We start from the raw sequence: 22,152 nt of genomic DNA, 5'->3' as shown, positions 1-22,152 counted from the left end.
AAAACAAACAATTTGAGTGAGTACAAATACTTTGATTGAATCTAAAATTTTCTAGCATTGTATAAATTATGTTTTTTTTATCTAAAATTTTCTAGCATTGTATAAATTTATTCTTTTTTTTTAATCTTAAATTTTCTAGCATTGTATCAATTCACATTTTTTCACATCCTGCAAGTAATTGTAAAATTTAAACTATATTTATAAATACCAGGCCCAGAAGATGATCTCAATAAAGATCGAAACGTTGGCACGATAAAGAAAATGTTTTTCTAAAGCCTACGTCACATAAGACTGCATCTCACGATCTCAAATAATTAAAATAAAACAATATCAACAAAGTTTCAGAAAAGTTGATGTATAAAGTGCTAAGTTTGTGTATTGTTTCCATTTATGATCTCTACTCTTATTTATTAATAATATACAAAATCAAATTTATGTATTGTTTCCTAGACCCATTTATTTATAGAAGAGGTTTATATATATATATATANGCATCATTATAAAAAATCTTGGGACTTTCTCGTAGCCATTGTAAATGCTACCGCTTCATTCATATTTTTCATCACCACATTTTATATATATATATTTAAGTAAAATAAAGTCAAACAACTTTATAACGAGGTATACGTGATTCGTCGTATTGTTAAAGTAGGTTTGTTAAGGGAAATCCGACGGCATCATGTTTCGTCGGGGTTCATAACGGGTTCCCGCTAAATTCGAACCATTTAGCGATTTGCACTACGCCTTCGGTTTAGGACGGCCTACTCATGCTTCCTTACGCCTCAAAGCGTCGCCTTATGATGTGGAAGCATTTCCTGGATAAAAGCCTCCAGGGAAAATGCGGTCCGAAAAAGAAAATTCGGCTCGACGGTCCACTTTCCGTCTTCTGAGAACACTCCGGGTTCGTTATTTCCATTGTCACTGCTGCATTCGATTTACTTCTACCAAACTCTTTTCTATCGTGTAAATTTATTTGGTTCTAATTATTCAAACAACGTTGCTAATTAAAAATATTTACTTGCATTTATAAATCAATCGTTCACTTAATCAATCGCTCTCACTTCCTCACTCTCTTTCTCTCTCTCACTCTCTCTTTCTCTTTCTTTTCTTTCTCCCAATTAAACTTAAATATATAAAGTTTACTGTAAAAACAACTTAAAATATTTGTTTATCATGTACTTCCTTTTTTTGTGTCAACAGAGCGGACCAGCGCCCAGTGCAAATTATCTTAGATATTATTGTATCTCCCTTGTGAAAGCAGCAATAACATATTTTTCCTTTTTCAAAGGTATATACATTTTTCATGAAAATTATTCTTGTTTGTTAGTCGTTTTCTTTTACGATACTGTCATAAAAGGTATTCATAAAGGTCGAAATATATTTTTCAACATGCCAATTTTTTCTTTAGCAATAAATTAAATAGGATTTTTGTATGAGATAAGTTTTAATCTTCTTTCTGACAGAAACAACTCATTTATGTGACCAAAACTGGGTTGTCAGACACTTTAAAAGTAAAGCCAAAATAAATGCATTTCTAAAAGGTTAAATTGACATTAGAATATGGCCAGATTAAATCCTTTACATATAATATATAATTTTCGCGTGACTAAATATACGTCGAAGCGAAAACAAGAGGGAAAGATATTTCAAATTCTATTTCTAACAACGGCTTTGACGCATGACGTTTTTAATTAATGAGAACGGGTTTTTTTTAAAACGTCAGAACAAACCGGGCAAATATTTATAATGACAAATTCTCATATTGAAAAATATATAAATAATTTGTTTCCAGATCGGTTATTGATTGTTATTTAGTTGAATACTCGACTATATAATATATCAAAATCTTGCTACAATGGCACAATTATGTCGAATAAATAAAAATTTTATGTACAATAGAACAATTATACTTTCATATTTTAAATATGAAATACGTGGTAAATATTTCTATCGCATTTATCTTTTTTTAATTATAAGTTTTTTAATAAACTTTTTATGACTTTTTTTAATTATCAGTGATTTGATATTGGTACAATGTTCATTTATAAGGATATGGCTGTAAATTTGTAAAATTTAGTGAGTACATGCATGATTGTCGTGTTCAAATAAGTTTTAATATGAATTTTAACAAATATGCACACTAGCCCAAAACTTTTTCAAAATTTTCCAATAGATATAATCATTTTACCCGGAGTACGGAGGTGTATTCTAGAGAATTGCTATAGAAAGGTATGTGGGAACACGGCGCCGGCCGAAGCCTAACCGGGTGGATTTATTACGTTTTCCCATAGCTAGCGAGGTCGTCTTACAATTAATTAACGCTATAGCCCTGGTTGCTGTCCATAAATTAAATTAATTGGACGTGCACTTAGTTGCATAGAGAGGCCACGGCTTCTGACTGTTGATACCTGTACGCGAAGATCCCCCCTTGTGCTTAATTCTAATTAATCTGTCCATTCGATTGATAATAGTCCTAATAAATTATATCTGATAAGAATGTGATAATTATTTAAACATTTGAAGCTTTAAAATTGAACAATAATTGAACGTTTATTGAACAAATAATTTAGATATTGTGTTAAATTCTAATTCGATTACCTCTATCTACATGAATTTTCATTGATAAATTGAAAATTGAGAAAAGAGTCGCAGTTGATGCAAAAAAAATCTATTAAGAAAAGACAGTTTGATTGTACAAGAGAAGAAGACTGAATAAAGGAAGATGTACCTTGTGTATATTTACATTGAAAAAAAGTCAGCAAAAAGCTATTGCCTACCAATCAATATTTAGCCCACAGAGGGCTTATGCTGAACTTCTTCGAAAGCACTGGACAATTTGGTGCAAATTATAAATTATTTCTGGGTTTTTACTATGCTCAGCGCGAGGCGTTTTGTGTATACATACTCTGTGTACATGTTACCGAAGAGAGAGTGTGGCAATTATTTAGTTCTCTATTTCTCTCTAACGGTACAAACGGAAAAACAAAACAATAATATTAACTCATTCAATTCTTTCTAAGGTCTTGGTTGAGATAAAAAAAATCAGTGCCACGGGCGGGTTTCGAACCCAAGACCTTCCGCTAAATACGCCGCTACTCTACCACTTGAGCTATCGTGACTTCGATACCAATTAGCCGAAGGTCGTGGGTTCGAATCCCGCACGTGACACTTACTTTTTTATCTCAACCGACCTTAGAAAGAATAATTAATTGATTGAAAGAAGTAACTTGGACAATTGACTACGAAAACATAAATGGATTAATAATAATAATATTTCAATTTTTAATTTAGTCCTCCCAAAGTTCTCTAGGAGAGCTAGTTTTCTATTTTAACGATATGTCATAAACAAATGCTAATAAATGGTAATCCTCGGCTGTAAATTATTATGTGAATAATAAAGTATTATTATATATTATATAATAATAATCACATAAAATTATAATATATAATAATCACATAAAAATTGGAATAGGTCAAAAATTTGCTTAGTTTTCTCGGTTTCTTTAGTTCAGATACTGTGGAAAAAATAACAGCAATGATTATAGCTCATCATAAATTATGAAAACTTCAAATTGTAACTTTTACCAACTGTTCCATAATATTTTGTTAATTGTTTCATCGCTGTGATTCTTAAATAACACAATCATTTTTGATGTCTAAAATTGCGTTATATTGTTTATAATAATTAAGTAAATATTCAATCTTTGCTGTCCGCAAATTGAACTAATTGGTCAGACACTTAGTTGCATAGAGCGCCCAGGGCTGATAACTGTCGAGAGCAATTTGTGAAGAGTTTTGCTGAATTGAACTGAAATACTAACGACTCTGTCCGTTCTGAAATAATTGCCGATGCTACTCTTAAAAGGTTAAAACAATTAAACTTTTAGAAACTACTCAAACGAATTTTTTTAATTAACATGTGAGGGACAACGATTTTTATGGCTGGATGATTTTTTTTTTTTTTTGATCCAATAACCAAGTTTTCCAAGTATTCGATCATAGTATTTAATTTCAACCAATTGAATTCGTTTAAAAATGGAATTAATAAAAATTATGTCTGTTTGACAAATACGACAAAGCGAGTCGCAGAAATGTGACTACCGAACGGCATAATCCCCTTTTAATTATCGTTCATTCGAGTTTTTATAATTCCGCTTTCCATCAATTTGCAGTTTTTCAGGCGGGATTGTTTCTGGGCCCGGGAAAGAAGGAAAGGACGGGTCCATTAGACAGATTGCCCATCAACAATAAAATCCCGACCGGGTGTGTTTTTTTTTTCTTCGACAAGACAATCACGAGAGCAATTCGTTCTTCTTAATTAACAACCTAAGGGCGGGTCCAGGGAGGCTGGCGAAAATGTGCCCTACTCTGAATGGAAACAGAACATTAAAGATCAGCGTATAAAAAAATTGAAATGAGATTAAAAAAAAGTACATTCCCCTTTCGTTTGTTCTTTCTCTTCAGAAACAGAGTTTTTTAGGACAATTTACATTCTTTATTTTATAGAATTCCGACAACTCGTTGGGCTGAACATCAATGTAATTGTTTCTCATCAATCACGGGAGTAACTCGGCTGAAATAGTCAATGCACGAGCCTGAAAATAAACATTTACAGAAAATTTAACAAGGGGCGATCAGAATAATTTGTATTGTCTTATTATGGTATTTTATTTTTGCCAATTATTGCATACAACAATGAATTTTGTAATTATTCTTGTTCATCATCAATTTAAATTGAAAACAGAGGTGAACAACCCAAGAATGTATATCTCCAACTGTCACTCTCTCTCCCACTCTCTCTCTCTCTCTCTCTCTCTCTCTCTCTCTCTCTCTCTCTCTTTCTTTCTTTCTTTCTTTCTTTCTTTCTTTCTTTCTTTCTTTCTTTCTTTCTTTCTTTCCTTCCTTTCTCAAAAATACCTTAACCTATTTTGTAACAACGCTGCATGATCAAATGATCAGAAAATGATCGATATAATGAAGATGTCAAAGTACGCCTCTGAGAAAAAAAAATAGCGAGAAAACACATAATCCTTTGTTGCATTACTGTTTAAATGTTTTTCTGTTTATGTTAATTTTATGTTTTCCTTTGCTTTGGTGACGGTCGGATAAACAAGAATGTTTTTAAATATTTCTTTACCCCATCAGATTAAACTATGTATTTACTGCACATTCTCATATAGTATAGGGTATATAATATCTGTATTATGTAATATTTTTTAATAAAGAAACTCCTCCGGATGCTAATACATTTGTTTGAAAAACAGTTTTATTCTGTTTTCTTTTCTCAGCAAAATTAAAAACTTATTTGCAAGTTGCAAAGAATCAAAGAGTTTAATCTAAAAAATTATAATAAAAACAATTAAAGAGCTTTTAATCTAACGGTTTACAATGGTGGTAAATTACTGCTTAGCCTGATCCAAGCAAACAAAAAAGTAGATAATTAGACTTCACGAAAATAAACCTTATTTAATTTCTATATGGGAATATTTATCGAAAAATCTTAACATTACACAGTTACTTAGAGCTGAACAATTGATTTCATATTTTAACCGTGAAAAGCTACGTTGCATCGTAAGAATTAATTAGTATTAGCCGCCCATCCCACCAAAATTGCAGCTATTTATAGCAAATGAAACACTCTTCACACATTTTTAAAAAGAAGAGAGATGACGGAATGAGGAATAAAGAGGGCGTGTATAATTGAAAGTCAACTAAACCCTCAATTCTTTTATGTTGTTTGCAACTGTTGGACTAACTACCGTGATTGAAATTTCTGTTAAACTTTTTTCTAACTACTCTAAGGGCTAATAACTACGTCAACTCTCCTAAAGCGGCTCCAGACATGCGGTATGATTGTAGCGTCAATTTTCGCTGAATCCCGATTAGTGTGGATGGACTATTCGGTATTCGCCGAATAAGAACATCCGGTGCTCGCCGTGCTCGGCTTTTTGTCCGCTTCAAAGGGCACGAATTCGTGAAGTAACCGCACTCAAACCATCCACACATCTGGGAATCAAGTATAACTGTACATATCTTTATCGTCCTGTCAACTGTTATCAAAATCAACAGTAAGCATATACTTCTATGTAATACTATTTATTTTTCGTTAATAAACGATTGCTAACTATATAGATGTTTTAATTTACACAATAACAACTTTTTTTCTTATTAGGGATAGATTGACCCAATGCAACAGTTTTGGAGTTCCTCGATGTTTACTTAACAGATCCAATAATTTGGAAAGCTTCTCTTACAAATCATAATTTGTTTTATAAATAAAGAAATAATTAAAAATATAATTAAATATATTTTTTCAATTAGTTTGTTGCCACTGCACAAAATAGTAACCGCAGCTGCAGCAATGATTTTTTCACTCAACTTACTAAAAATCGTGATAGAGTTGTCTATCACGATTTTTAGTAAGTTGAGGACTCCCACGGCATTTGGATAATGCGAATTCCCTGTATGACACAACAACTAGGAGGTTATACAAAACCCACATGTGAGTATACGTAGACACGCTATGCAAAGACGAGCATCTCGGGAATTGGCCGCATTTCCGGAATATTCGGCGACAATCGGCATTCGGCGAATACCCGCATATCTGGAACCGCCATAATATTAACTTATTAACATTATCGTAATGTATTAATGATCACTTATTATTCGGGGAGGAAGCATATAGCATCGATATGCCAGCACTGACTTCAGAAAACTTCTCTAGATTGATGATGCGCAGTGAGGCGAAATCCTTCGTACGTCCCATCCTATTCGTCCAATACCCATGAATATGACCATTGCTATGCCCTTGGAGGTGGGTCTGGTTTTAGGTCCCAGTTTTCAAATTGAAAGACACATCAATGGAAGAAAGACAACCTCGAGATTCAGGAAGGTTCCTTAATATGGCCGATTTACATCCTAGTAAAACCTCTTGTATTGTTTCCTACTGTCTTGTACGCTGAGGTTCAACATTCCAGCTCCAGGCAGTCGGTCACTGATAAAGAATAAAATAAAGGGTGCATGAAGCATGGTACTAAATACCTAGGCTATTAACTCAAACTAGTCTTATTGCTTAATGATCCTAAGAAAACAAGGTTATTTTGCGATGGGTTCCGAATCATGAAGGTATTGAAGGAAACAAGCCAGCAGAGCCTGGAAAAATTGTTTAAGAATAAAAACCCTGGACAAAAGCATCAGGTAAGAAGCAAGCTAAGAGATTGATGAATTTGTCAAAAAGGAAGGTAAAGAAAGTCCTCTTGCTTTCTCTCTCTCTCTCTCTTTCTCTCCTTCTCCCTCTCTCTCACTCACTCTCTCTCTCTCTCTCTCTTCTCTCTCTCACATAATTTTATACGGTTTTTTAAGCTAAAAATAATGTTGCAACCGGATTTTAAATTGGTCATAAATTTTGAAAAAAATTACTTTGCTATTTATTAATGACATTGCATGTTCCAACTGCCTGCCTTGCATAAAGGTGCAAATATTTGCTCTTTTTAGCCACTCTTCACCAGTTCTCAGAGCGATAGAGTCGGGGAGATGTATTGACAAGCATTTTTTATTCTTTGCCGCAGTTCTTCAACTGAAATTGCTGGGTTATGATTAGCGTAGACAGTGTTTTTTAAATGGCCCGCACAGAAAATAGCGTCATTAGTTCAAGGGAAATTCTGCCGGGCCATCTAAAAAGGACACCCTGTCTGTATAAGTCGCAATGAAGAAAAGGTGGAAATTCTTACTAGACTCCCCCAGATAAAAAAAAATGCAAAAAATTACACATATTAGAAATTAATTAAAAATACAAAGGCAAAATTGGTAGTGAGTTGCTTTATGCATTAAAATATTTATTATTACCAGTTTTTAATTTTTTTAAACAAACATGTCATGCACCTTTATTTAACAAAAGTGAAAAATAAGGAACAAGCAGCTAGGGAGAGTAACATAGTTTCTAGACAATGTGGTTTCCATTAGAGGGTTTTCTCCGGCCACACTTTCCTTCTAGGATTTTTAATATTTAATCTAGTCTTTACCTCTCGAGATAAGTAGAATTTATATATATATATATGTATATGTATATATATACAGGTTTACAGGGTTAAATATCAAGACAACCATATATAGTTCAGTGCCTCCAAAACGAGGTTTCTATCTTAGATATTAAAATTTTTGTCATTTTAATTTAAAATCAGATTGTTTTACTTAAAATCGTAATTTATCAATTTTAGCGTCATTAAAATTCAAATTGACTTTTATTTCACTAACTACATCAAATTTTCCACGAGATAAACATTTCCGTCAAATTCTGCAAACAAATGGCAAAATCCATGTTTTTTAGAAATACTCAATTGTGCAATGACTTTTCCATCAAAATTTTCGGAGATTTCACCAAAGATGACTTATTTTTAAGTATTTCAAGGAAGGTATTATTTCCACTCACTTTTACATGTTTTTAGAACTTTTGTTAGTGAAATACCCTTGTTAAGCTGAAAAACGTGATATCAAACCCAAGGAGAACAGCAACCCAAGAACATCGTAGATGTCATATTTGTACTAAAACCATTTACTATTTGGTAACAAAAATAGATCCATTCTTCATAGAAAAATTACAATGAAAAAGAAACTTCATTAAGTTACCTATTTTTTGGAAAATAAAGTATTGTTCGAAATGCTTTCCTTCGTACTACATACATAAGCACGAACGTAAAGCAACGACGTGACTGCATGGTGGACTTCTTTTGACTTCTTTCCCTCATGTCATTGCACATGATTTCAATTTTCTTTATGAGCTGATGCCTCGTTTCTATGGGTGTGCTGTACACTGCACTTTTCAAAATTCCCCCACTTGTAAAAAATTAGTGGGCTCAAATCAGGGTTCCTCGCTGGCCATGCCACGAAAAGAATGAATCAAATTTTTATTACCAACTAATAAATGTTTTCATTAAAAATATGACATGCACGATGTTCTTGGTTGCTGCTATCGTCAGGTTTAATATCACGTTTTTCAATCTTGCAAAGGAGATTTCAAAATGTAATGTAGTTTGCGAAATAAAGGTCAGAATATGTATGTAATTAACGACGCTAAAGTTGATAAATTACGATTATATGAAAAAAATCAAATTTTAGACTAAAATCACAAAAATAATACTATCTCAGGAAAGAGTCAAGATAGAAACCTCATCCTGGAGGCACTGAACTACGTTTTATTTAGTGATTCCACTATGGCAGTATTGACATTTACCTCTGTAACAACCTGTATATATAGGAATATATTTAGCATGAAAAAGATTTTCAAGAGGATGTATGTAAGATTGAAAAACCGACGTGTACTTCCCTAATGAGTCACATTACTCGTATTTTGGTCTTCCACAGAATGTATTGTCCCGTGTTCTGTGACAACAGTCCCTAGTTAAGTATGGATGTAAGATGCTAAGTGGAGAAGTATGTCCTGGGTTAGATTTATAAAGAACTAATTAATTTTAAATATAAAATAGTAATAATAATAAATAAGTCGGGCGCTATACCATTTTCTCGGGGATAGTGGATCTTTCAAAACACTTTGCGAGCGCAATAAGGCAATTTAAAACGCTTTGTAAATAAGATAAAAATAAAATTATACAAACTACATTGCAAAGATAATTGATAAAATTAATGTAAAGATACAATTATTCACAAACTAAAATCCTTAATAGTTAACCACCTCTAAAATAAAATTTACACAATGCTGTTCTTATGGATTCAAAACAAAAAGGAAAAAATCAAGCCTGGTCCTTCGATGTGTCCCGGGCGTCTCTCGTCGCCTTCCTGTTTATGCCTACTGGGGATACGCTCCCTCGAGGTGCGCCGGTGTCCTTTTTAACCAGGAGAAATTTGCCGAACTTCTGAAAAAGAGATTTATAAAAAGATTAATTTTTATACCCAAATATCCCGTGTTTACACATTTTCTTTGTTTTCTTAAATGTAATTACATTTATGCGCTTTAATTTAATTATAATTAGTGTAACAAGTTGATGTACATTACTAAATAAATAAGGGACCAATTATGTCAGCGTATATTTCATTTAAAATAAATAAAAGAATTAATTATTAAAAAATATGTACTGTTCGGTAAAATTTAATTAGTCAAACCCATTTCAAAACTAAAAACGTATTCAATAAATATTTCAGAATGAATGGCAGTGACGTTCAGCATAAATTTGTGTAAGTGTACACACAATTGTCTTTATTTTCAGCAGGAAATAAAAGTATTTAAGGTATTGAATGGTGTAATACACCCAATGTGAAGTACGAGTCATTCATTTTTAACAAGTAAGCGTAACTAACATTTTTTTCCAATTAATTAAGGTTTTGGTTGAGAGAAAAAAGTCATTATCACAAGCGGAATTCGAGGTGCGGTTGAGATGGGAAGTTGGTGTCCGTGTGGATCGAAATCACGATAACTCAAGTGGTAGAGCAGCAGCATATTTAGCCGACGGTCGTGGGTTCGAATCCCGCTTGTGACACTGACTTTTTTATCTCAACCAAATCCTTAATTAATTGAAAAGAATTTATTTGGTCAAGTGGACCACGAAACCTAATAAAATGTAACTAAAAATATTGGTAGATTTTAATACCGATTAACTCAAAAGTAGATCTCTACGCATCAAGTATATCATTACGTATTAAAAAAAACTCACAGTAAGATTAATTAATGGAAATAATTAACAGATGAAATAATGATTAATAAAACTTAATAATTTGGTGTATTGCATGACAGAAGAGATGTCATACATCACAATGATAAGTTGGTTAGTTAGTAAAGAGGTTGATATTTTTGCGGACAAGTTGATAATTGTCAGCATTGACGATGAAATTAGTCAAGAGGCGCACAGAAGGTTCGGCCTTATTAAAACCAGTGATTAATTATCATATTAATTGTTAAGCCTAATGCGGGTGCTAAGTATAATCTTGTGATTAATAGCAATGGCTTTGTGCTGCGTCCTGTTATTAATGGATGCTGCCGGAACCTAGCATGCCCGAGCGCTCAAAATTTGGACAACGGAGACAAAACAAATCGGAGACGGCCCGGCAGGCGTGGCCCGCCCACGGACAACTTGTCCCAGAGGTGGCATCTGCCCTTTCGGCTTACCGATGGCTTTTTAATTGGGAAGACGGTGATTTATGCTTTGTATGAAACGTTTGGGATTGGCAGCGCTCCATTAGGCACTGAGATGATTTAATAGGGGTGGTTTATCTACTGGAATTCGACTTTTATAATCGATGTTCAATCACTAATCAACCTACATCGATCTTTCTTAAACTCACTCCAGAGTTTACAATATTTTTTTGTAACATCAGTTCTTTGCAATAAGAAAGAAACTTCTGCGAATGGACAAGAATTAATTAAAAAATGATGCTTAGAGTCTATTGCTACAATATATTAGTAGAGACAAAGACTCAAGCAAGGGGGTGTTCAAAAGTTACTAATCCTGTGCGACCGATACGTCCTTCCGCTTTACTCTAACCATGACGCGGTGTTAGTTCAAATTTCTCAATTAATTAATATTTTTATGAAAAGTATTAGTCGAGATAAAAAAAGTCAGTGTCATGAGCGGGATTCGAACCTACGATCTTCGGCTAAATACGCCGCTGCTCTACCACTTGCGCTATCATGACTTCGATCCGCTCGGACACTAACTTCCCATCTCAACCTCACCTCTGGAATTTTCCCTCCTTTTTGCCATTTTTTCAAATGCCGTGTAATCTATTTGATTCTCGGCGACAAATGAAATGGCCACGGAAAGGTTTCGTGAAGATATACTTCAGTTTAATTATTAAATCCATTACAGTTTGTGGTCCGATTGACCAATTAGCATTTTTCAATTAATTAATATTTTTATGAAAGGTATTGGTCGAGATAAAAAAGACAGTGTCACGAGCTGGATTCGAACCCACGATCTTCGGCTAAATACGCCGCTGCTCTACCACTTGAGCTATCGTGACTTCGATCCGCTCGGACACCAACTTCCCATCTCAACCCCACCTCGAATCCCGCTGGACCACGAACTGTAACGGGTTAGTAAAAATGTTGTGATTGAAAATAAATATTTGTTTTTATATTTTGTTTCATTGTTTATTATAACTTATACTATTTTGGTCTTGGGTTTTTTAGTCCATTTTCCCAACAGAAAAGAAATTCATTTTAAAATGTAAGTGAAATATGTATTTTCTTTGGTGATTGATCAGCCTTCTCAGATTAAATATATTTTTCTTTCCAAAAGGTAGATTGGAGATGAGGCCAGGAAGACAGAAACAACATTTATTTTCTTGTCGAGCATTCGGCAGAATATATCGCCTTCATCAGGACTCTGTATTAACAAATTAACATAAGTAAAAGTAATTTTTTATAGATTGAAGATTGAGCCAGTTGGCAATACTGTCGCGTTTATGAATATTTATTACCTTCGTTTATCGAAGGTGGGTTCTACCGGCTATCCGTTATCCACACATGTACCTGTTCATATAGTATAACGATTTTTGTCGAGTTAGTAATTAAGGAAAATTTTAAAAATTGTATATTTGAAAATTTACTTATGTTAATTTGTTAATGCGGAGTCCTGATGAAGGCGATATATTCTGCCGAAAGCTCGACAAGAAAATAAATGTTGTTTCTGTCTTCCTGGCCTCATCCCTAATCTACCTTTTGGAAAGAAAAAATATATTGAAATATGTATATAAATGAGAGATGATGTTTCAAACAGGTACTCAAAGAAAATATGTAAATTGTAAATATGTAATATTGTTCATGAACATAAAATAAATTATTATTATAATTTATACTAAGAGAGTGTATATTTGAATAAGACAAAAAAAGAGACTGTGAAACAGGTATTGTTGGTTGGATTATTTGTTGTTTTCATATTAGTGCGGACTCACATTATCATTCTACGGTCATTAGGTGAAAAAGTTCAAGAATATTTTTGAAAAGTTACTATTAACGTTCCCAAAAATAGAGTATGAACAGGAGAATAAATAGATAGGGTGGAAAATAAAAAGGAGAGGTTAGTAAGATTGGGAAGATAGAAAAGAGAAAAGAAGAAAGGGAAACATGTGTGAGAAATATTTAATGAGGAAATAAAAGGAGGACGAGTGTTTGTGTCAGTGTGTAAAGAGATAGTGAGAAAGAGAAAGAGAGAGAGATTTAGTGACTAATACGTAACGGTTCCTATTTGTATTTGCATTGCCTACAAGTTAGGAACTGAGCTGTTATTTGTTCTCTAGGTTAATAAAACTCTTTTATTGTTATTATGTTAAAAAGTAAAGAAAAGTAAGGATTATAAAAGTAAAAGTCCGGGATGATATATTCTTTTCATATTATTATAACGCTAGCGTGATAAATACAATTCAGACCCCTTAACGACCATTGTGGTTTCCATATTATGTAATTATCATTAATTAACATTGTAAGTTTTTGTATATTGTTTTTCTACAATTTATTTTTATTGTAATTCTAAATAAATGAGGAGAGACGGGGAGTTATGGGGATAGGCAGAAAAGTAAGAAACATAAAATTCAAATAAATAAAAAATTAACTTACGGTTTATTACAGAAAGTCATGTTTATGCACTGTAGTTTAGCGATAAGGGTTCGCTTAATAGGTTCGTGCTTGCAAGCCTTTATAGAATTAACTTTATCGTCGTTGTTTCTTCTCTCTCTCTCTCTCTCTCTCTCTCTCTCTCTCTCTCTCTCTCTCTCTCCGAAAGTTACCTCGGAGGAACGTTTTTTTGACGAATCCATCTGAACTCCTCCCCCGTATCGAAAATGAGCACAGTCCTAATCCAAATGGTATAAGTATTCAGCCGGCGTGTTCCACCGGGGAGGAAAGCTCCGGATTAGCGCTACAGCTGTCATTTGAATCCTGGGACGGGGAATAGTTACGGCGGAATTCAAACCTCGGGCTCGGAAATGGACTTTATTACAGACACGTTGTCATCATCCTCGGTGACACTTGGGCGAATTAATCTCGCCCTGGCCGCATGACAAAAGCACACTGTCACAGTTTCCGACACGCGAAAACAAAAATTATTTTTACCATTCACTCCAGCGGTTATTGTATCAATTTCCAGTGTATGTAATACATATTTATAATAGTTTGAAAAGGAAAAATTCAACATTATTTGAAATAAAATTTCTGACATATGTGATAATTAAAGAATTAATTTAATCTAGACCGTTTCTTACAATTCAAATTGCTTGCAGACACAAATTTTTAACACATAACCTACAAAAAACGCAGTGTTTATTTTTTTGACTATTAATACTATCCTTGCTTAGAAGTTTAAAATTTGAGGAAAAAGAGTAGTCCTTGATATTAAATTAACAAGATTTCTATCTTTCCTTATTAAAGTACTCTCTTACTTTTATTTTTTAATATATATACATTTTTAATACTTGTTACTCTCGACGATCAAAATAGCGGCTGGTCTAACTCGTATTGCGTTTTTCACGCATAGATTTCTCCATGGTTAAACCTCGCACACAAATTTAGTCGCAGTCACGGTTTCCCTCACGTGATCCAGTATTGCGTGTTGACTGACTCGTTTATTTAATTGTCAATGCACATGCTTTACGTGTCTGAGCATAAATTTATCTTTATCTCGAGAAATTGCATTAATTTCCTCCATTTTACCCTTTCCTGTGTATTAGGGCTGCTTTAATTATTGCCTCCCGCTACTGTTTTATTATAATTCTATAATAATTCCATTATCTGAAATTTATATGACGTCTTATTAAATGAAACATTTTTTTCTGTTTTGTCAAAAACATCTTGTACATTTAATCAATCAAATGTATCTGTATTTAGTACCGCCCGACTGACGGCGTAGCGCTACGCTAACACTTCTTTCTTCCTAAAAGTTTTCTTTACAAATACTGTCCAATATTAGTAGTAGTAAACACTTTACACGACCGGTAGATAATATTGTCCTATAATCAATACATAATATTCCCCAAAGCATCAAACAATTCTTTCGTATACTCTGCGATAGGGTAAAAAATATTTGTTTAACAAGTAATTCCTGTCTTACTGGGAGGGCTATACGTCCCAACTATCCTTTGGGTGTCGCAGACGAGAGATCAACCACTTTACAATACTTTTTGATAATATTAGCAATGTTAAAAAGCCATAGGTTTACCAGGATTTGAACTCATGACCGCTAGCGCACAATACGAGTCGGACGCCCAACCACTCAGCCACCGCGGTCCCCTGTATGTATCAATATATCGCGGCATCATCAGTGTTTCTGTACGAAAAAGATTTTCCACCGAGGAACTTGTGCCTGGAACACGATTATTCACTAGGATATTCCGGGCACTATGAAGTTCCTAGGTGGAATGTCCGTTCAGTCTGGAAACACTACTGGATATGTATGTCGGATCATCCGATATTATATATATATACAGGGTGAATTGCTACTCGTGCTACAAACTTCTCCAGTAGATTCTTCACCCTAAAATGAACAAAAAAGTTCATATTGTCCATGGTCNCGGACCATGGACAATATGAACTTTTTTGTTCATTTTAGGGTGAAGAATCTACTGGAGAAGTTTGTAGCACGAGTAGCAATTCACCCTGTATATATATATAATACCATTGGATTTGAATCCATGGCATTATATATATATATATATATAATACCATTGGATTTGAATCCATGGCATTCCGAGGCCAATTTTCAGGCCACTACGAAAATCTGTAGGCATCAAGATGATGCGTTCTTATTGAAAAATGTCGATTCAGCCTGGAAACATTGCTGATGTCGGGAGATACAGATATAAATACAACAAAATATACGACTATCTGTTTTGTTGTAACGTCAACATTTGAATTCTTTACTAGCCCTCCCACTATTTGCCATTTCTAAAAATCAATATTCAGTTGTTAGTTATATTTACGTGAAGATTCAGAGGAGCCCAAATGGCGAAACATGCTAATTTTCAATAATTTTCCTATAGCTAATCGACCGATATCCACCATTTGGTATGAATGGTTGGCATTCCGAGGCCGATTTTTAAGACACTACGAAAATAAGTAGGGATGAAGGTGATGCGTTGTTATTGAAAAACGTTGACAAATTTGGCTGTTTCAAATAGCATTTTTTTCTTTAAAAAAACTTGGCCATTTTTTAAAAGATTCCTTTTAAGATGATCTATTTGTTTGCTTTTTTCTTCATTGGCTATTATTTTTATCTCATGCAAAATTTACAAATTTCAAAGGAAGTTGTTACATTTGTTGAATTGTAAATCTTCCAGATCCATCGGAATCTGTATAAGTGGGTCAGGATAGTTAATGAGAGTTATATCAGTAAGAAAAAAGTAGCTTCCACTAACAATGGTTTCCAAAATTATAATATTCACAGTTTTATATAAACTTGTTTTTAAATAATTTATTAACTTGGTCGGAATGTTACTGTAGAAAAAGGACAACCATAACACTATTTACGATTTATGATTTACTATTTTATTTTATCTATAATTTTAAATATCGATTTCGGGCCGATGCCATCGTCTTCCGCCGATTTTTTTATTTTTGGTTACCCTAAGCACCGAAATTGAGTCATAAAATTATAAATAAAATAAAATTCACTAATTTCGTGGTCCGCTTGAACAATTAATATATTACAATTAATTAAGGCTTTTAGTTGAGATAAAAAAAGTCAACGGCGCGAGCGGGATTCGAACCCACGATCTTCGGCTAGATACGCCGCTGCTCTACCACTTGAGCTATCGTGACCTCGAGCCACTCGGACACCAACTTCCTATCTCAACCCCACCTTTTGAGTTTTCCCTCCTTTTTGCCATTTGTCGTGTAATCCGATTGGATTCTCGGCGACGTTACTGACTACTGGTGTAAGTACATAAAAATTGATAAACAACTTTAATTTGATCACTATTCAAAATAGTAATAAACAATGTCCACTTTTTCGCCTTTAGAGCTCACTGTGCGGTGTTAGCTGACAGAGGGACACACAAGGGCTACCAAGGCATGTTAGCCCTAGATCTCTAAAAAGTTGGAACTTTCCTAAACGCAAATGGTTTTTACCCTAAATCACGAAAAGGGAGTAGTATCATAGTCGATAGAAACATATTACAAGTTAAGTTCAGCCTTTGGGTAGTTTGTATTGTGGATTTTTTTTTTTTTTTTTTTTTTTAAATTGGCCTTTTGATCATGCATATTAGCCATAGTACGAATTCTTGTGTGTTCAAATTGGGGGTTATCGGGAAAAAAGGGCCAGAGGCGACGGTGGGAATCGAACCCACGACCGCGGCGTGAGAGTCTCTCATGCTAACCACTCGGCTACCGCGGTCCCCTGGAAATATTTTGTTGACTTTTTTCTCAGATTGCCAGTTTCGTCGTGAACGTTGAAGTCTTGATAGTGATTTTGTTGTGTTTGCACGTCAATTAGTGAGCCGTTTTAATTATACACCATAATTATTATGATAATAGGTTTTTTACCAAGATAAAAGTTGAAAGTTCGGTTGGGGAATCAAGAAAAAACACAGTGCCGAGCTAGCGAAGTGTTAGTTTCTGCAGAGATATTAAGCAACTTAGCCTCAGACCGTTACATTTTTTTAATGAATAAATAACAAAATAATAGGTTCAGGTCATTTTCAAGATTTTGATTGAAGTGCTCCCACGTGTTTGCTTACAAAGACTAAAAAAAGTTCTTTCTTTGTCAAAGCGGTACCAAAAAAATTGTTCCATATAGTTTTGTACCCCCGGCGGGCGCGAATATTGTTTAAATGGCACGGCACAAAGCCGTTGGGCGCGTTCAACCGGAAAGCGGAACCTTCAAAGCGCGTCTCAATGAGTAAAGTGCTTCTACAATTAAGAAAACCCTGGGAGAGCTTTTCGGAAACTTAAGTGAAATACTTATCCATTAAGTCAAGAGGCTAAGTCGAGCGTACACCTTTTCCGACACGGCATAAAGCCCGACTCTCTCTCTGGCACCTGCTCCCCTGACCGAATGCTATACAAATCTTTAAATTATTGACCCTTTTACGTCCGAACTGCTTTCATTACAATAAATACCTGCTGGGAATCTATGGATCTGATGATGTCAACTTATCGGAGAAAGAAGGATATAGATAAAATAAGGAATTGTTATTTTTTAACAATCGTTCATTGATATTTTTACAATCCACACAGAAAATTCAAGAAAGTTTTCTCAAGTTTAGTTATTAATGAAACTGGATTCGACCCGTCTCGCTCTGCTCAAGCTTTTCGGCTTAACAAAGTCTTCAGAACTTTGGGCGAAGATAAAAAAACTAAGCTTTAAAAAGAAATAGATAACAAACAATTCTGATTATGTATGGCAATTATCTCTATAAAAATTCATTATACTAAATAAAATAAATACAGAATCCATTATATTTAGTGGTCTATTGACCAAATTCTTCCAATTAATTAATCTTTTTACGTAAGGTTTTGGTTAAAATGAAAAGTTAATGCCACGAGCGGGATTCGAGCCCACGATCTTCAGCTCAATAGCTCACCTTCTCGCTGAGAATCAACTCCTGATTTGAAAAATGGAAAAAGGAGGGAAAAGTGAGTGGAACAACGTCACGATACCTCAAGTGGTTAGAGCCGCGGCGTATTGAGCCGAAGGTCATGGGTTCGAATCCCGCTCGTGGCACTGACTTTTTCATTTCAACCAAAACCTTACGTAAACAGGCCCTGAAGATGATCTCAATAAAGATCGAAACGTTAGCACGATAAATAAAATGTTCTTCTGAAACCTACGTCACACCAGACCTCATCTCACGATATCCAAATAAATACAGAATTTTGCAATTGGTGTTTTTACCATCATATATATATATATATATATATATATATATATGTGTGTGTGTGTGTGTGTGTGTGTGAGAGAGAGAGAGAGAGAGAGAGAGAGAGAGAGAAGAATGAGAGTGAGTGAGAGAGTGTGGGTAGTCAAGATACTACACCTTGGCATCTGTTACGTCGTGACGGATTAGTCTATTCATGGTGCCGTGTTAGTTCCGATATTTTTTTGGAAAACTTTAAGTATTTATCTTTATAGTGTGCTTCATGTATACTCAAATGTTGTAACTTTTTTCTAAAAAATGCAAGCATACACTTTTACCTATCGATATAAAATATAATTTTTTGTTAAATATAAATAATAAATGTACATATTCTCCATATCTTTCTTTTAAAAAATAATTAAATCAAACATGCGTTATTATTGGGTACATTATCTATACTGGGAATAAAGTTAAAAATGTACGTAGTTGTTTTCGTTAAAAATCAACAGTAAATTGTCGGTTGTTGGACACGATGGAGGAGAAGAGTTGAATGATAAAAAGGTTTTTTTTTAATGTGTGTATAAATATGATTATTACTGGGGGGAAAAGGTCGGGAGATAGAGTTTATCCCGCACTGACACAGTGCAAATATTTGTGAGCCGTTAGCCGGGACAATTCACCGTTGCGAGGGAGGGAAAGGCCGGGAGAGAAAGAGAGATAGGTCCGCCCGGAGATAACCATGTGTAAAGTATGCGTATCCACGCGTGTCTAACTCGGGGCCGACGAGATGGTTTCAAACCCGAGTAAGCCCACTTAGAATTTTGGAATGGATGGAAAATGGAAGCGGAACATTTGTTGCGATTGGCCCCGGGCGTGGGCGGAAGCGGGCGTTCGTGCCTCGGCTAATTTTTTTCTCTTTTCCCTCTTAAATCACACATACGTGCTAGAATGTCGGTTTGAAACTGACTTTCTAAAATTAATTTGCTCCTTCGCGAATACTGAATAAGATTGAATATGATCCACGTGTTCCATTAGCAACTTGTTGCTCATTTGATTTATATTTTAAACTTTCAGGTTTGCCAAGAATACTTCATACCCCCTCCAATTGTTGAGATTACTTAATAATAAAGTTTACAAGTTAAACTTAAGTTGGTTTTAATCTGCTTAACTAACACTTTACGTAAGTCCTTCAAACTCCGGATTAATAAAAAGAACGAGCCAAAATATTCAATTTTTATTATACCAATAGGAACATTTAATGAAAATCTAATTGTCCATAGTTCGATTGTCAACTGAATTCGAGATATACCCCTTTTCATGTTACTTCAACATTTCATAAATTTTTCCCATATCTCATAAAATATTAATTATACTGTAAATTAGATTATATGAATAGAAAAATCCAATAAGATTCATTTAAGACAAAAACCTTAAACAAAGTACAAAATCAATTCGAATATGAAATTTTCTTGTTTCCTAATTTCTTGTGTAAAGTTTAAATAAGATTTTCTTGGCTCTATAAATACTGGTGCTTGCAGAAAAGTTGCCTCTACTAATGAGCTTTAAAACATATATAATTTCTTAATGGTCAGTTATTACTAGTGTAAAATATCGTTTAATGGCCAAATATTTGATTTTTCTGTTAAAAAAAGTCGTTAAGAGTTGAAACTTCTATTAAGAATAATGACAACAATACAAGTAACCAAAAACAGGCTCTTTGGGATGAAATTGAACATAGAGAAAACCAAAAAGCTAGTAAAACTTTTAGTACATGTTCCAAATTTCCAGCTTCTTGAACAATACGAGCCTGAGATCTTTTTCCAACTGATTTTACAGTGCTCAGAGTTCATCTTGCTTTTCTTCTCTTATAAGAGCACAAGATTCCTGAATCCTCCTATCTCTCCGCTCAGAACTATTGTACCAAAGTGGGTTTTCTTTATTTACTATATAATATTTTCGTTACACCAGTATGCAAATCAAACTTTTTTGAGCGATGATTTCATCATTGCAGGTGTTCCTGAATGGTTTTTCAGTGCTGATTCCGAATATGCTTTCAGTTTTTTTCTACCACGTCAGGATTTTTCACAAATCGAATTCAATATAATAGCAAATTTTATTACCGGAATCAACGAGAATCCATAATTTTGATTAATACATTTTTATAGTCATGTTACTACCAAGTTCATTTCTAGGTTATTTTTTGAATTTTCTTTTATTGGTTTTCCGTGTTGACCCTTTATCCTTGCAGTCTCGCTTCAGCATTCAACGGTAGTCTGCTATCATGCTCGAATTCCAGTTTCCCAGGTATCTCCTTTCCATTTCTCTTATATCCTGGTGGAACCTTTCACCATTCTCCTCGCTGAAGTCACCAAGACTCTCGGGTAAATAGTCTACGTGTGAGTGTAGAAAATGTACTTTCACGCTCATATTGCATCCTAGTTCTTGAAAGCGCTTCAGCATATTGCTCACCATATTTTTGAAATCTGGATGTGTAAAATTGCCCAAAAAGTTTTCAACGACTGTTTTAAATCCATTCCATGCGAGTTTTTCTTTCATTGACATAGTTTTTATAAACCCTTAATCCCGGAAGAGCTGATTAATTTGAGGGCCAATGAAAATGCCTGCTTTTATTTTTTCGGCAGTGATCGCAGGAAATTTCGGAAAGCACTCACTCTCTTGAGATAAGGCTGTTATAAACTGTTTCATGAGTCCCAGTTTTATGTGTAATGGAGGTAGGAGTATTTTTTGAGGGTCACAAGGGGGTTATGTTTGATGTTTTTCGTACGTTATTTGTGAGAAAATTGAACATCCCATCAAAAAACTGGGTTCATTTCTGAAATCAGCGTGTAAAATTGATGGGGAAAAACACTCCTCTTCCTTGTCTTAGAAAATGTAAACCTGGGTTATTTTTCAATAAAAGTTTTTTGTTGTTGTATCCTAATGACTGATTTGTTAAAACTTTTTTGTAAAAGTCGACAAGCGCCAAACTGTGAACCGATTAGAGCCTTGTCATGTTGCTCAATGTGAACAACGACGTTGTATGAGTTATCAGTACAAAAAAGATGGAAGTTGGGCATTTCCGAGATGAAGGCACATGAGGGAATTCATTGAAACGAAGAGGTAGGTACAGATTAGCTAAAGAGGTACGATAAAGAACAGAACCTGAACAAAACGTAAGTTGTAAATATTTAACGTCTGGGTGAATTTCTGTCAGTTGATTCTAGGAAGGAACCAGGTTTTCCGTTCTCATTTAAACTGATCCAAGGTTTAAGAACCACGGTAAACAAAAGCAGACTCTCGGCAATTAAACTAAAAGAAGATGCTCTGTACAACTGCAGAACTAGAGCCCTTCAAATATGA

The 22,152-nt window shown here is 34.3% G+C and overlaps 1 protein-coding gene and 1 long non-coding RNA gene across 2 annotated transcripts in view; one reads left to right on the top strand and one right to left on the bottom strand.

Moving 5' to 3' along the window:
* The window catches only part of LOC112127270, a 121,251-nt gene that overhangs the window by 7,878 nt on the left and 91,221 nt on the right, over positions 1–22,152 (bottom strand). The window contains exon 2 of the long non-coding RNA XR_002910490.1: positions 9,689–9,869. This is a non-coding gene — a long non-coding RNA (uncharacterized LOC112127270). The remainder of the gene's footprint in view (positions 1–9,688; positions 9,870–22,152) is intronic.
* LOC106661666 (nephrin) overlaps positions 1–22,152 on the top strand; it is a 257,075-nt gene that overhangs the window by 164,043 nt on the left and 70,880 nt on the right. The window lies entirely within an intron of this gene.

This window comes from Cimex lectularius, unplaced genomic scaffold (genome assembly GCF_000648675.2).
Source record: "Cimex lectularius strain Harlan isolate CLEC.00 unplaced genomic scaffold, Clec_2.1 scaffold59, whole genome shotgun sequence".
In the NCBI taxonomy this organism is placed as follows: Eukaryota; Metazoa; Arthropoda; class Insecta; order Hemiptera; family Cimicidae; genus Cimex; species Cimex lectularius.
The sequence above is the reverse complement of the archived record's forward strand: the minus strand, read 5'-3'. Positions and strand labels throughout refer to the sequence as shown.